The sequence below is a fragment of the Pongo abelii genome, chromosome 13 (assembly GCF_028885655.2).
Source record: "Pongo abelii isolate AG06213 chromosome 13, NHGRI_mPonAbe1-v2.0_pri, whole genome shotgun sequence".
Lineage (NCBI taxonomy): Eukaryota > Metazoa > Chordata > Mammalia > Primates > Hominidae > Pongo > Pongo abelii.
This window is the reverse complement of record NC_071998.2, coordinates 43,053,835-43,070,870: the sequence shown is the minus strand read 5'-3', so window position 1 is coordinate 43,070,870 and position 17,036 is coordinate 43,053,835. Positions and strand designations below refer to the sequence as shown.

Here is a 17,036-nt window from a genome sequence, read left to right as displayed (position 1 = left end):
GGAGGAGGAAGAGGGGGGAGGAGAAGGAGGAGGAGGAGGTGGAGAAGGAGGAGGAGGAGGTGGAGAAGGAGGAGAGGGAGGAAAAGGAGGAGAAGAAGGAGGAGAAGGAGGAGAAGGAGGAGAAGGAGGAAAAGGAGGAGAAGAAGGAGGAGAAGGAGGAAAAGGAGAAGGTAAAGGAAGAGGAGAAGGAGGAGGAGAAGGAGGAGGAGGAGGTGGAGAAGGAGGAAAAGGAGGAGAAGAAGGAGGAGAAGGAGAAGAACAAGGAATTCAAGATGGTATAAACACCCATCAGGTTCTTCCTGATCACTGCACTAACCAAATCAATTCACAGAAACTATGGCACTGCAGTAAAGAAAGAGTTTGGCTGACACAGGGCCAGCCATACCATGTGAAAGATAGAGTCATTCCTCAAATCAATCTCTTTGAGCATTTGGGGGCTAGAAGCATTTTCAAAGGTAGTTAGCGGGGAAGAGGTGGGGTGGCTAGGTAATAGGTGGAAAGGAGGAGGAGAAGAGACACAATAACATGGATGAATCTCAAAAACATTATGCTGAACAAACAAGTCAGATGTAAAAGACTGTAAGTGTATGATTCCATTTATAGGAAGTTCTACAACAGACAAATCAAATCCATAGCAACAAAGAAAATCAGTGGTTATCTGGCACTGGGGATGGGGGCAAAGGGATTCATTGCAAAGGGGTATGAAGTAATTTGGGGGGTGATGCAAATGTTCTAAAGGTGGATTGTAATGATGGTTGCTCTGGTGTAAACATTTACCAAAACTCATCAAACTGTCAATTTATAATGGGTATATTTTATTGTGTGGAAATTATGCCTCAATATATAGTAGTTGATACTTCCTAAATCTCTTGGTATCACCTCTTCCTCCAACTTCTGTTCTATTTCTCTGCTCCTGTTACAGGTATACTCTCAGAAAGATTTGTCTACAACCGCTAACTCTATTTTTTCTCCTCTTATTCTTAGGAGTCCTAAGTCAGGCTTATAACCACACCATACACCAAAACTGTTCTTGTTAGAATCATTAATGACTTCAAATTTCCTAACCCAATTATCAATTTTATACAATTTCTCACTCCTTCTTCATGATATGCTTAGAGACACACCTAACTCTTTTCTGGTTCTCCTCCTACCTCACTGCCTGTTCCCTGTTAGTCTGCTTTATTGGTTACTTGTCATCTTCCCAACCTCTGCTTGGAGTTTCTCCATGCTTAGCAATCCTCTATTCTTTCTCTACACTCATTTGCTAGATGATCCCATGCAGCCTCTAGCTTTAAATATTATATCTAAAACGAATGGCTCCCAAAGTTGTATCTTTATCTCAGACCTCTTCCTGAACTCTAGACTCACATACCAGCTGCGACTTGATATTCCACTTGAATGTGTAAGAGGTATGTCAGACTCAAAACATTTGCAGTATGCTGAATAATGGCCTGCACAGCTATCCAGGTCTTAATCCCTGGCTCTAGTAAATGTTACCTTCTGTGGCAAAAGAAATTTTGCAGATGTGATTAAGTTAAGGTTTTTGAGATGGGAAAATTACCCTGAATTAGCCGAATTGACCCTAATTATCATCTCAAGTGTTCTTATAAAAGGGAAAGAACTGCAGATGAAGGCAATCACATACTGACTAAAGTTCTCTAACATAAAAAGCTGACTTTGAAGATGGAGGAAACGGCCACAAGCTAAAGAATGAATGCAAGGAATGCAGTTCCAAAAGCTGGAAAAGGCAAGGAAACAGATTCTTCCTTAGAGTCTTTAGAGGTAGTGTGGCTCTGCTGACACCTTGATTTTGGCCCAGTAAAACTGTTCTCAGACTTCTGACCTCTAGAATTGTAAGGGAATACAGCTGTGTTTTTTTTGTTTGTTTGTTTTGTTTTGTTTTGAGACGGAGTCTCGCTCTGTCACCCAGGCTGGAGTGCAGTGGCACAATCTTGGCTCACTGCAAACTCCCCCTCCTGGGTTCATGCCATTCTCCTGTCTCAGCCTCCTGAGTAGCTGGGACTACAGGCGCCCACCACCACACCCGGCTAACTTTTTTTATTTTTTAGTACAGATGGGGTTTCACCGTGTTAGCCAGGATGGTCTCGATCTCCTGACCTCATGATCTGCCCATCTTGGCCTTCCAAAGTGCTGGGATTACAGGCATGAGCCACCATGCCCAGCCAGCTGTGTTGTTTTAAGCCGCTAAGTTTGTGGTAATGTGCTACAGGAGCAGTAGGAAACTGATACCACGTCCTGAAGTGAAGTCCAATCTCTTGCCTCCAAATCTCCATACCATTCTCATTCTCAGTAGATGGCTCAGGCCAAAGAACTTCTAGATACACATTCTATAAGGAAAGGGACTTTGTTTTATGCACTGCCATATCTCTAAGCATAAAATAATGCCAAAGTAGGAATTCAACAATCATTTGCTGAACAAATAAATGAGTGCAGAAAACAGAAGATCAATATAAAACTATCCTTAATAACTACTTTTGCATCCATGAAACAAGAATGAAATAATGTAGTATTAAAAATCAAATATTAGTACAAAGAGGTCTTTGAAATTAATATCTTTGCTAAAGTTTTTTAAAATGCAACATAAGGGTTGGAAAAGTAGAATGAAAAAGCTAAAGACAATACTATAGCAGACTAAAAAATTAGGATTGACTCCTAATTCTTTCTTTTTCTTTCCCTTTTTTTTTTTTTTTTTTTTTGAGACAAAGTCGCGCTCTGTTGCCCAGGCTGGCATGCAGTGGTGCGATCTTGGTTCACTGCAACCTCCACCTCCTGGGTTCAAGCGATTCTCCTGCCTCAGCCTCCTGAGTAGCTGGGATTACAGGCATGCGGCACCATGCCTGGCTAATTTTTGTATTTTGAGTAGAGACGGGGTTTCACCATGCTGGCCAGGCTGGTCTCGGACTCCTGACCTCGTGATCTGCCTGCCTTGGCCTCCTGAAGTGTTGGGATTACAGGCGTGAGCCACCGCGCCCAGCCCTTGACTCCTAATTCTAATCCAAAATTACAATCAAGGCCCATGATTCAATTAACAGGCATTCCAGACAGAGAAAACAGAAAAAGGGAAGAAAGAAAATTACTAAAGAAATAAAATAAAAGAATTTTCAAAGCTGAAGGACATAGGCTTTCATGTTGAAAGAACTCATGAACACACACAAAATAAATTATGAAAGGACTATATAAAGGCAAGTATATAGAAGAAGAAAACTTTCCACAAATATAAGGGCCGTGGCACAAGAGAATGTCATCCCTCAGTACCTAGCCCTGCGCGGGACTAACAGAGAGCGAGGACCACGGGGAAAGGAGCCAGTGGGGTCAAAGACAGACCACTTTCTAGCAACACCTGGCTCAGAGAGTTCATTAGTCCTCTTGTGAACAGGGCGTTGGAAACTAATAATGCCATACGTTGCTTTGTTGTTTTTAGTTTTTTGCACATGAAGTTTTACCATGGAGAAATGTAAACCTCATAAACACTAGGTTCAATCATTCTCAGCAAATATCCATATCCCTCTCAGCAAGACCTGAAGTCAAGAGCCCTTCAAGTATGTCACAGTTAGAAATCTGTACTGGCCAGGGCATGATGGCTCACACCTGTAATCCCAGCATTTTGGGAGGCAGAGGCAGGCAGATCACTTGAGGCCAGGAGTTCGAGACCAGCCTGGCCAACATAGTGAAACCCCATCTCTACTAAAAATACAAAAATTAGCCAGAAATGGTGGCAGGCACCTGTAATCCCACCTACTTAGAAGGCTGAGATAGGAGGCTTGCTTGAACTCGGGAGGCAGAGGTTGGAGTGAGCCAAGATCACACTACTGCACTCCAGCGTGGGTGACAGAGACTCCGTCTCAAAAAAAAAAAAAAAAAAAATCTGCACTGGCCAGAACCAAGGGCAAGTTTGACACAGAGGTCCTCTGACAGAAAGCTAAAGCTAACATTAACTGAGTCATTATTTGAACCATTAAAACACACATGCAAGTGCACACACACACAGTGTGTGTTCTCGAGAGGAAATTTAACCATTGTCTTCTGGCTTTTTTCACTCACTATTTGCTGTTCCTGTCTTCCTCCCTTCTTATTTTGGTTGTTGCATGACTTTTTTAAGACTTCATTTTTTTAGAGCAGTTTTAGGTTTACAGCAAAATCAAGCAGAAGGTACAGAGATTTCCCATGTACCCCTGCCCCCACACACAGCCTCCCCGACTTTTGACATTTTACATCACAGCAGTCCATTTGTTATCATGAATGAAACTACACTGACATATCACGAACACCCAAAGTCATAGTTTACATTCTATGGGTCTGGAAAAATGTATAATAACATGAATCCACCATTGGAGCATCATATGGAATAATTTCACTGCCCTAAAAATCTGGTAGCACCACTTTTTAATTGAACATCCACATTCAACTTACCTAGAACAATGATATGTAGATTGCATTGTGTGAGCTGAGCAAAAGGCACAGAATACTGTAGTACATAGACTGGAAACAACAAATTATAATAATGCCAAAACTGACTATAAAAAGAAACCTATTAGCTGGGCATGGTGGCTCATGCCTGTGATCTCAGTGCTTTGGGAGGCTGAGGTCAGAGGATTACTTGAAGCCAGGAGTTTGAGACCACCTGTGCAACAAAGTGAGACATTATCTGTACAAAAAAAAAAAATGTTTTTGATTATCCAGATATGGTGGCATGCACCTGCAGTCCCAGCTACTCAGCAGGCTGAGGTAGGAGGATCGCCTGAGCCCAGGAGTTTGAGGCTGCAGTGAGCTATGATCACGCCACTGCACTCCAGCCTGGGCAACAGAGGGAGATCTCATCTCAAAAAAATAAAAATCTAACTGAATATTGTTCTAATCTAATCTCAAACATATCTGAAAATTACTCTAATTTAAAAAGATCTTGCTATGTTAGAAACTTCTTAATGCTAAGGCTGTGTAGTTTATTGATATATAGCAACACATCTTTATAAACATATTTTCATTGTTTATAAGGCCGCTGGGCTTGAGGGTCGCCTGTAGTCCACAAATAACCTTTGACCAAAACAAATAAAAACCCTTTGTTTCAAAACAATGCACAAGTACTTTTTTAAAAACTCAAATTACGTTCAAAGAGTTGTTTGTGTAACCCAGAGGTAGTGGGGACTAAATAATTAAATGGCAAACCCAGCCTCTGAGCTTACATCAAATACCCAGAAAAACCTAGCTAGGAAGAAAATAGGTGGTAAACTATTAAACACAGATGGAGGTACTTGTAAATAAAATGGGAGACTTCTAGGAAGTTCCCAAGTTGGTTTTTTGTTTTTTTAACCTAAAATCTGGGAGGTTTCTAAAACTTTTCCTTTCACAGTTACACAAAAAGCATTTTGCAATAGATGTAATCAGAGCCTGTCCACCATGAAGAAGAGTCCCAGGCAACTTCGACATTGCTGTGGCCCTGAAATACCATTTCAGTCATTTCTGGCCAGTAGCCTGTGAAGAGATATGGATGGGTAACACCAAAGCAACCTAGTGAAGCCTGTGCCTCAGGAGGGGCTGCTTCGTGCGTATGCACATGTATGTCTTCACACACACATGAATTGCTCAACCATATCTGGCTAGTTATCGTGGAATGAAGTGGCTATTATGTAGTTGGTTTTAGAGTGTGGGTTCAACTCTTTAGTGAGAGCATGGAATTATGGTTCAAGCCACACGCCCTGGCACTTAGTCAACCTGGAGTCAAATCCAGCCCAGCCATGTACTTGACCTTTCTGTGCTTCTGTTTCCTTCTCTATAAAATGAGAATGATGATAGCTGTTTTACAGAGTTTTGTGAAGATTAAATGAGTGAATAAACATACAACACTTAGAACAATGCCTGGTACAGAAGAAGTGCTATAGTAAGGACTGGCTATCACTACTATTCTTGGCATCTGCATTTGTTATCATAAAGTCTAAGTTAAAGAACTCACAGAAGGATTCTCAATAAAAGGGAACTGAATCTGGTGGATGCAATGAAACTTGAGGCCAAGACAGTTGTGTCCGTGTTAGGGTGCCCAGGTAAACTGCAGCTCTAGGTTCAAATCCCAACTCCTCCATCTTTGCACTGGGAGCAATTCTTAACATTGTTGAGAATAGAAATTACTTGAATTACACTCAATGTGAAAAATTGTGAGGGTTAAGTGAATACTATCAATATTTCACTTAGTAGCTCACGTAGCATGTACTTCCTGAACAGCATTTTACTTTCCATGCCCTTAAAGTGGCAACCTACTGTTCAATAAGCTCCACTGAGACTGAATCAGATCATGGGCCTTGCTACCTGCCATTATCAGTAGTGCAGTAAATAAATGATTGCAGTGAGTATGTGCTTACTTAATAGTGGTTGTATGAATGCATGAATATACCTATTAACCAATTATTGATTAATAAATGAGTGACTATACTTGCAAAGGATATATTTCTGTGAGGGCATACCATTCCTTACAAACTGGTGTTCAAAAAGAACATTTAACTGAATTGATCTGCCCTAAGCAATAGGTATGGATGAAATTTAATTGAAGTGGTGTTGGGGGTGACCAAAATGACTATAATAGTGTCAGGACCAGGGATATTGTGAAAAAATTAGAATTAACCTAAAAATTGTACAATAAATGAGATTTGAGTCAAAATACTCTCTAATAAACACTCTAATAAAATACGACATTTCCATTAGAAAGGATGGCAAAATTAAGAATAGGGAGAGATTACAGTGATGAAAAACATTCTTTTGTTATGTAAATTAGAAACTATGTTTCTAGTCCTGAAGATGTCTGGCCTTGGAGGTAGGTGAGTCCAACAGGAATTATTCATTTTCAGGTAAGACACCAATGCTTTAGGGAATACATTCTTCTATATAGAAGGTACAAATGAGAGAACACTAAAAAACCATCCTGAGAGAGGGTAAACAAGAGGATATTAGGCATTTGTTACTCCTGGGATGATACAAAGCTCACATGATAAATGCCACCTGAAGAGCACAAGAATGCAAAAGCACACACAGAACTGAGGATTGGTGGAATGGCCCCAGAACGGACCTTGTCCCATTGCAACAAGCACTGAAATAAGACCAAAAGAGGAGTTTGGAAATGTTTTGAGTCACTAAATCATTATTAAAAGAAACACCTGGTACCCCATAGAGATTTCTTTGAAGAGCACAATGTCTATTTAGAAGTAGATATTTCTATTTGCTTGCTAAAATTCAGTCTCTTTTTTTATATTATACTTGAAGATGATTTGAGGGAAAAGTAATATTTATTAAGGGTTGCATGATCCAAGGAAAATTTCCCACAAGTAAAATGTACGCTGGTGACCCAAAGTTCTGGAAGGACACAAGAAAAGGAATGCACTAATTTTCCAAGCAAGATGCCTTAGGAAGTGGCAACAAATAATTAAGATGTGAACTTGGGTCCGGGCACGGTGGCTCATGCCTGTAATCCCAGAACTTTGGGAAGCCGAGGCGGGCAGATCACCTGAGGTCGGGAATTCTAGACCAGCATGGCCAACTTGGAGAAACCCCATCTATACTAAAAATACAAAATTAGCTGGGTGTGGTGGCAGATGCCTGTAATCCTAGCTACTCAGGAGGCTGAGGCAGGAGAATCACTTGAACCTGGGAGGCGGAGGTTGCGGTGAGCCAATATCGCGCCATTGCACTCCATCCTGTGCAACAAGAGCAAAACTCCGACTCAAAAAAAAAAAAACGATGTGAACTCGGAGAAAGAGTAATCTCAAGTACAATAATGCCTGTGTCATCATTCCAGAAAATGTATTCCAGAAATGTCTGTATGCCAAATGTACCCATGTTATGTGCCAACTTCTCCATGTCAGAACACAGCCAATTCTCAAATATTTTTGTTAGAGAGACAGAATTCTGAATAATATACCTAATTTTTCAAATATCTTTGTTTTCAATTAGCAGTCTAGCCTTGTGTTTTTTGTTTTTTTGGGTTTTTTTTGTTTGTTTTTTAAATTCTCTCCTTCTCACTATTGTTAATGATAAAAACCCCATACAAGGCTGGGCATGATGGCTCAAGCCTGTAATCCCGGCACTTTGGGAGACCAAGGTAGGCGGATCACTTGAGGCCAGGAGTTCGAGACCAGCCTAGGCAACATAGTGAAACCCCGTCTCTACTAAAAATACAAAAATTAGCCGAATGTGGTGGTGCACGCCTGTAATCCCAGGTACTCGGGAGGCTGAGGTGGGAGGATCACTGAGCCTGGGAGGCAGAGGTTGCAGTGAGCTGAGATCACACCACTACGCTCTAGCCTGGGCAACAGAGTGAGACCCTGTCTCAAAACAACAACAATAACAAAACTCCATACAAAAAAAGTTTACATTATTATCATCTTGTAAAAAGAAAAAAACACATACTCAAATTTTTTTTTAATCTTGATTTCTCCCAATTCTTTGAGGGGAAAAATACAAAGAAGAGCATTGCTTTGATATCTTCTGATCTTCTACACACATGGCGGCTGGGAAACGGAGTCACTTAAATAACAGCTCAGACTGCTTTCCCTCACAAACAGAATAATAGTAGGAACGTTTCTGTGACTCCAAGAAAGCAAATGTTTCTAATTAGTGAATAAGCTCAGCAGCGGTAGCTGCTCTGGGTATCAGCGCCTCTCGTTAGGGGCTCTATCCTGTTGACAAGCAAAGCAACAAAATCGCCTGAATTCTGTTTGTGAAGGTTGCCACCTACTGAAGAACATGCAGTACTACAGCTGGCTTCACGGGGAAAGAATGCTAGGAGAGTAAGGAAAAAGCAGTTGGTAATCCTGGGAGCACGAGGAGTTTCCACGCCAAAGGAAGTCAGAAAGGGGGTATGCACCGACCTGGCAGGGCACAGCTACGGGTACGGGAGGGGTGAGTCTGGAAGGCTTTGTGTAGAGCAGGTACTTAACTGCGCCTTAAGGAGTCTTAGGGTTTGGCAAAGTAGTGAGGGTTGTATACAAAGTGGAAGCATTTGGGGCTCAGACACCGCAGAGAGAAAAGTCAGCATAATGACAGGGTCCAGAGAGCAGATGTCACCACTGGCTGTAGAAGATCGTCTGCACTGGAACTTATGGGAAATGCGATTAGATACTGAGGGCCTTCGATTGATGAATTAGGACTTCTATTAAGGCCTCGGTAAACGACCCTCAATTCAGAACCAACGGAATAGGGAAACAGCTCAGTTAGAAATTACTGCATGGATTGCACACCTCTTTTTTTTTTTTTTTTTTTTTTTTAGACAGAGTCTCGCACTGTCGCCCAGGCTGGAGTCTGCAGTGCAGCGGCATGATCTCAGCTCATGCAACCTCCGCCTCTGCCTCTGCCTTCTGGGTTCCAGCCATTCTCCTGCCTCAGCCACCCGAATAGCTGGGATTACAGGAGCCCGCCACCACGCCCAGCTAATTTTTGTATTTTTAGTACAGACAGGGTTTCACCGTGTTGGCCAGGCTGGTCTTGAACTCCTGACCTCGTGATTCGCCTGCCTCAGCCTCCCAAAGTGCTGGGATTACAGGCATGAGCCACCGCGCCTAGCCTGCACACCTCTTGACTCTTTGGAAATTGCCTCAAAGGAAACTTCAGAGTGAAGATTGAGATGAGAACTTTATAGGTAACCTGCACCCTGGGCAACCACCCTCCTCCCAGCACTCAGAGCTACAGCAGCCATGGCTACCCCAAGATCTGTCAGTATTGGAGCCCCAACCCTGCCCCTCAGGACACCAAAGCCTACAAAGTACCTCAGTACTTCACTGCTTAACAAGTAGAACATCAACTGTGATACTAAGCAGCATTGATTAATGATAAAGATGACCCTTGGTTGGTAAATTGCATCTGGACTAACCAACTCCATTTTGCTTCTAACCACCAAGCTGTCTTTGTTCATTCCTGGGCATAGGCTGAATTAACTTTGAGAGGAACTTGTTTATAGTTTAAAACAAAGATGATAACAGGCTTTTCCCAGGGAAAATCTCCTTCTTGCCTGGGGACCAGACGGCCTTTGCAGGACTAAGAAATTAGCCACAAGATTAGAAATTACGGTTTAGGAGTCATGCAGCTGGAGGCTACAAGATTCTGACACTACTTAAACTGGTCCTAAGATCTGTGCTTGAGATATTTTGCAGACCCAGCACTTGAAGGATCAGCTGATACCACCTGGATCAATAAACTGGCTCATCTGATCTTGTGGCCCCCATCCAAGAACTGACTCAGCACAAGAAGACAGCTTGACTCCCTATGATTTCACCTCTGACCTGACCAATCAGCATTCTCAGCTCACTGGCTTGCCCCCACCCACCAAGTTGTCCTTAAAAATTCTGATCCCCAAATGCCTGGGGAGACTGATTTGAGTAATAATAAAAGTCCAGTCTCCCTAACCGCCGTCTCTGTGTGAGTTACTCTTTCTCTATTGCAATTCCCCTGTCTTGATAAATTGGCTCTGTCTAGGCAGCTGGCAAGGTGAACCCACTGAGCAGTTACACTATTAAGTTGTTAAAAGAAGTGTTTAGCCACTGTGAAGTTTGAGGCCTCCAAGCCATGTGCCTGCCTAATGTGTTTTGCCTCTCCTTGTACCACATCTGTACTGGCACAAGAACTCACACTGAAAAGGAATGCCTGATGCTGCCCTGTAGATGCACTGTGGTTCCTGTCTGACACCTTCCACAGCAGCCTGGGCCAAATGCATCCTCTGATAGTCTTGAGTCTCAGTGTTTAATTGATTCTAACAAGTCCCCCTTATAGGCATTGCAGATACATAAACACACATTTATCTATCTTTACAAAAAGTGAATCATCCATAAAGTCTGATTTGGAGTCACTTTTACCACTGAAAATATCATGGCCATTTTTCTGCTGTTAAATATTCTATATTATTTATAATAATTGCATAATATCTATTATGAACATATAATTTACTAAACCTGATATTGAACATAAAGGCTTTTTTTTTTTCCTTTTTTTGTTTTTTTTTTAAATTTCAAACCACACTTTAAGAAATATGGGCTGGGTGTGGTGGCTCATGCCCATAATCCCAGCACTTTGGGAGGCCAAGGTGGAGAAGAGCTTGAGCTCAGGAGTTTGAAACCAACCTGGGTGACATAGCAAGATGCCGTCTCTACAAAAAAGAAAGAAATACAACTGAGCTCAGTGGCTCATGCCTATCATTCCAGCACTTTGGGAGGCCGAGGCAAGAGGATTGATCACTTGAGTTTGAGACCAGCCTGGGCAAGACAGCAAGATCCTGTCTGTACAAAAAATTTAAAAATTAGCTAGGCATGGTGGCATACACCTGTAGTCCAAGCTACTCAGGAGGCTGAGGCTGGAGGATTGCTTGTGCCCAGGAATTCAAGATGGTCTAAACACCCATCAGTTTCTTCCTGATCGCTGCACAAACCAAATCAATTCACAGAGACTATGGCACTGCGGTAAAGAGTTTGACTGATACAGGGCCAGCCACACCTGGGAGTGGGAGATGGCGTCATTATTCAAATCAATCTCCCTGAGCATTTGGGGGCTAGCAGCATTTTCAAAGGTAGTTTGGGGGAAGAGGTGGGGTGCTAGGCAATAGGTATCTGCTGTTGATTGGTTGGGGGTGCAATCCTAGGGGTATGGGAAGTTGTCCTCCTGCATGCTGAGTTGCTTCTGGGTGGGGCCACAGGAAAGACTGGCAGGTCCAGGTTGAGCCATCAGTTTCAGACATGCAAAAAATCCTGAAAAGATATCTCCAAAGGCCAATCTGAGGTTCTACAAAACTGATGCTATCTGCAGGAGTAATTGGGGAAGTTGCATGTCTTGTGACCTGCAGAATAACAGCTGGTAATTGTTTATGTCTACCCCTTAGCAGAATTCAGGCTCCTCTATCCTCCTAGCCTGGTGGTCTCTCATTAGCTTTACAAAGCCAGTTGAGTTTTGGGGAAGGGCTATTACCATTTAAATTATAAACTAAATGTCTCCCAAAGTTAGCCTGGCCAAAACACAGGAATAATTAAAGGCAGCTTGAAGGCCAAAGGCAAGATGGGAATTGGTTAAATCAGATCTCCTTTAACCGCCATAATTTTCTCACCATTATAATTTTTGTGAAGGTGGTTTAGGCAGCAATGATCTATGATAGTGCCACTGCACTCCAGCCTGGGTGACAGAGCGAGACCTTATTTTAAGAGAAAAAAGAAAGAAAAGAAGAAATATGTGTAAGATGTCAAATAATTTAATATATCTATGATTATTTCAAGGATATGTTCACAGAAATGAAAAAGTCATATATATTCTGCTTGCATTCAGACTAATTTTGAAATGTCTACAAAAACCTTCTGTGACTATTTCTTTTTTCTTTTCTTTTCTTGTTTTTGAGACGGAGTTTCGCTCTTGTTGCCCAGGCTGGAGTGCAATGGCGTGATCTCGGCTCACCGCAACCTCCACCTTCCAGGTTCAAGTGATTCTCCTGCCTCAGCTTCCCGAGTAGCTGGGATTACAGGCATGCACCACAATGCCCGGCTAATTTTGTATTTTTAGTAGAGATGGGGTTTCTCCATGTTGAGGTTGGTCTCAAACTCCTGACCTCAGGTGATCCGCCCGCCTCGGCCTCCCAAAGTGCTGGTGAGAGAAGAGAGACAGACCCTCTCATATTGTTTTATATTGTTTTATACTCAGAAAAGAAAAGCAAAACAAAATGCAGGTAGCCCAGTGCCTAGGAACCAGACTGGAAACCAGGCCTGGGCCTGCCTGACCTATGCCTGGTAGTTAAAGATCGACCCCTGACCTAACCGGTTATGTTATCTATAGATTCCAGATGTTGTATAGAAAACACATCGTGAAACTTCCCGGCCTGTTCTGTTTCACTCTGACCACCGGTGCATGCAGCCCCTGTCACGTACCCCTTGTTCAATCGATCGCGACCCTCTCACGCGGACCCCCTTAGAGTTGTGAGCCCTTAAAAGAAACAGGAATTGCTCACTCGGGGAGCTCGGCTCTTGAGACAGGAGTCTTGCCCGATGCTCCCGGCTGAATTAAACCACTTCCTTCTTTAACTTGGTGTCTGAGGAGTTTTGTCTGTGGCTTGTCCTGCTACACTGGGATTACAAGGCATGAGCCACCGCGCCCGGCCACCTTCTGTGACTATTTCTTTGATATGAGTGCTTTTTTCAGCTCTTCAATTCACTAGGTGAAGACCTTATCCATATCTATTTTTCAATGATCTAGTATTTATAATGTAAAATATGTAGTAATTATTATTTTTCAGAGATTTTCCATAAAATAAATCCACTTGATAATGGTAAGTTTACTGCTTTATAAATCTAACAGTCATAGTTTTTTGGTTAAAGAATAAAATGAATTTATAGCCTATACATTTCTTTTTTCTTGCCAGTGAAATGGAGACAAGAAGTTTCCTCAGTTGCTGAAGCATGTTTATAAACCTCTTCTAAAATTAGAAGTAATTTATGAGTAAATGTTCTGTGTGATACAGCTGTGTATCCATCTGGCCCTGGTGCTTTATTACCTGATATGTCTTGTAGGGCACTTTTTAAACATTTCTTTTCATCCACAGAGCGTATTTAATTTCCCTTTGCGTCTGGCCTCAATAACTCCAAAACTCTATTTCATCCTCATAGCAAATACACAAAATAAATCCCATAATCCTACATGTTATTTTCCAGGGGTTATACTTGTAAGGCTCATAAATCAATGAGAAGCTTCAAAAAGGAATTTTCTTAAAGTCTATTTAGAATTTGCTTATCTTGTCCATGAGACAAACTTTAAATAATATTGAAAATCAGCTTTCATCTCATCAGTATATGTCCTTTTAGAATCACGGACATATCTACAAAGAAGTTGCCAATGTCCTACAGAATTTCTTTTCAAAGAAGAGACCATTTCTAGGGAGTTACTCATAATATCTCAAAGGGCAGTCTGGATAGGTCAAATAATCAGGCAATTGGTAGGCCTTCTCTGACTTTAGAACTGAGAGTAATAAGGAAATAATGGTTGCCTTTGTTGGATCCCAACAAAACTAATATAGAGGGCTATCTCCTGAGAAGACTGGGAATCCTGAGCCAGAGCTACCAAGGTGTATGCTGTGGTTAATTATTAGAGTGGAGCCAGGTGAGTGCCTGTCGTCCAGGATAAGTATCTAGAGAGAGACTTTGAGGGCCCTCACTCCCATACTCCACTGCGTCTGAGACTTGAGGGCACAACCAAGACAGAGGCAATGGGAGGGGATTATTTTTAATGTCCTTTGTATTAATAAGTCCAAATGAGGGGAACCCAATACCCACTGTGAATGTAAAAAGGCACAATGCTTGTGAAATGGCATAACCTGGATACTGAACTCAGGCAAACCCTGAGAAAATTGCACTGATGTCCTTGGAGAGGTGCTGGGTCCAAATGAGAGAGTGAAGGAAAGTCTGTGACCTGCTCAAGTCACTCCACTGGCCACATCTGCAACAATAAAACCAAATCACCAATTGGCCTTGATGCCAAAGATCATAGTGATGATCATAATGATCTCCCTTAAAAGCAGATGAGTTCCCCAAGTTTAGGAAAGAGGAGGGTGTGGTGGGGTGCTTCCCATAGCTCTGGGGTACAAAGCCGCACTTTCTACAGTGAACGTTGACCACAAGATTGAAAACCATCTACTTGAGGTTTGTTTTTAGTCTTCTTAGGAGACATGGCAAAGAAGTTTGAAGGGTCTAAATTATCTACGATGCTCTCTTCAACTCAAAGCATTTAAATAAGTACCTAACAGTGCCTGCTATTACTTACTTAAGGGATTACCTGGTTCTAGAAACAGTGCTAAGCATATCACAGGTAACACACTCGCTTACTAAATATTGGATGTAACAGAGTATAAGAATTAAGTAGCGTAAGACTGTAGGATTTGCATCTTCATTTCCTTTTCATCAAGAACTATGTCTTATTCATCTTTGCATCCTTGGGAGAATACTGGGCACACAATGGGCACTCCACAAATATGAAACAATCTAAAGCTGTAACTATTTCAAGCAGTGAGAAATTTTCCAAAGAGAAGAAAGCCTTTCAATTTTTTCGGTAATTCAGCATTTATTTTTAGTAATGTAAATTATACCCCCAAAAAGTTATATCACCTATGTATTATTCTGTTTGCTTTAAGTATGACATTTCAGAATACAAAAACCAAAGGCTGGGCCTGTTCTAGAAGAGGTTTACCTCCTTGGTGAGAGTGGATTTACAAAACTCTCCTGGAGCAGCAACAGTCCCCAAAGTATTCTACAGAGCATCAGTTCTGCAGGCCACTAGGTCATGTGCATAATCAGCAACGACATTGAAGTGGATCTGTGGTCAAATCAGAGTAGGGGATGCTGGGCTAAGAAAGGGTAAACCAGTTTCTTTACAGGAACGCGTATTAGAACCCTGACTGCACTTCATACCTTGTAAACCTCCCTCAAAGAGCATATGGGCTGTGGCATTTCTCAAGTCCACTTTTGTATGGAACTGCTTCTTCGTGGTATGTCTTCAGAAGCAACCGTTTACTGAACCCTCTTGCCTACCCATGTCTCCAGTGGTTTGCTTTTGGTTCTGCTTTTCCTCCTTGCCATCAATTTTTAGTAGGTGAGACTCTTCTTCTGTTTGTGGTCTAGAACATTAGGAGTAAAGGCAAGAAACCAGGTTCCAGAATCCTAACTTCTAGATCACCAGTTGCTCCTGATGGAACTAAGAAATGCCTTCAAAGCTACTTGGAACTATGGGTAAAGGTGAAAAGATAATTAAGGCAAAGAAAAAAGAAGGCGGGGGATACAAGAGAAGAGGAAGGCAGAGTAAAAAATGAAAAGACAACACAAGAAGAAATACATGGTGAGAAAGGATGCAAAACCACAATTAACCCTCCACCTTCCACTTTAACACAAAAATCTCAGAGATAAGTCAAATTCCAGCCATCCAGGAGGTAGTATTCCTGCAGGAGTAGTGGACCGGTGACCTGAAGAGCAGCCTTTATCTGGGTCCTCAGCCTCTTACCCTCGTTAGCCAAGGGAAGTTATCCAAGCACACAGCAAATCTTTGCCATCACTCTGATGTATTCTTAATGTTTCTCACCATTAGGGTTTCTGCTATTTTGAATGCATAATATACTGTCTACTAAAATTCTTTGATCTTAACAAAAACAAAAGCACACAAATGTTGAGTGGTGGGCAGAGACCATCTCTATTTGGCTTAGAATCACAGATTCACAGATGTTCAGAGACTTAGAGACTTTAGAGGCAAGGTTGTTTTGGTGAGTGTCTTGCAAGTAGCCCACAGAGATGTGTGTTTTTATAAACCTTGCTTTCTTTTTCAGCAGTTCATTAAAGGTAAACCACCCAACTCACCTGTTCACTGTGGCTTCCTGTCAGGAGAGACAGTCGAGATGACTTCTTGGAGCCTGTCAACTCATACTGCACTGACGGTATCAGATGCAAGCTGGGGAATTTGGAATGCTATCTGCAATAGTGACATCTGGTGGCTTCTAAGTTCTACTGCACCTCCTTAAGGGAGGAAAGCAAGCCTGACTTTTAAGTAGCATTTGTGAAAAAATAAAAGAATTACATGAGTTCTGGAAAAGGACCTCAGAAATGGTATCATTTAACAATCTCCACTTGAATGCTTATGTTACTCACTATATTAAAAATTATGGAGCTTGTTTCAGGAGCGCACACACTAAAATTTTGAAAACTACAGAGATTAGCATGTGCAAGGATGACACACAAATTCGTGAAGTGTTACATATTTTAAAATGTATATATGTACATTTTTTTGAGACAGGATCTCACTTCTGTCACCCAGGCTGGAGTGCAATCATGGCTCACTGCAGCCTCGACTTTCTGTGTTCAAGCGATTCTCTTGCCTCAGCCTCCCAAGTAACTGGGACTACAGGTGTGCACCACCACGCCTGGCTAATTTTTTTATTTTTTGGTAGAGACAGGGTCCCACTATGTTGCCCAGTCTGGTCTCAAACTCCTGGGCTCAAGCGATCCTCCTGCCTTGGCCTCCCAAAGTGCTGGGATTAC

The 17,036-nt window shown here is 42.0% G+C and overlaps 1 long non-coding RNA gene and 1 pseudogene across 1 annotated transcript in view; one reads left to right on the top strand and one right to left on the bottom strand.

Annotated features, from left to right (window-relative positions):
• Positions 1-16,481, bottom strand: part of LOC129047838 (uncharacterized) — a 39,966-nt gene extending 23,485 nt beyond the window's left edge. Inside the window, exon 1 of the long non-coding RNA XR_008509627.2 lies at positions 16,359-16,481. This is a non-coding gene — a long non-coding RNA (uncharacterized LOC129047838). The remainder of the gene's footprint in view (positions 1-16,358) is intronic.
• A 181-nt stretch (positions 16,482-16,662) lies between these two features.
• LOC112135015 (U6 spliceosomal RNA) lies at positions 16,663-16,760 on the top strand (annotated as a pseudogene).
• Positions 16,761-17,036: the final 276 nt, after the last annotated feature.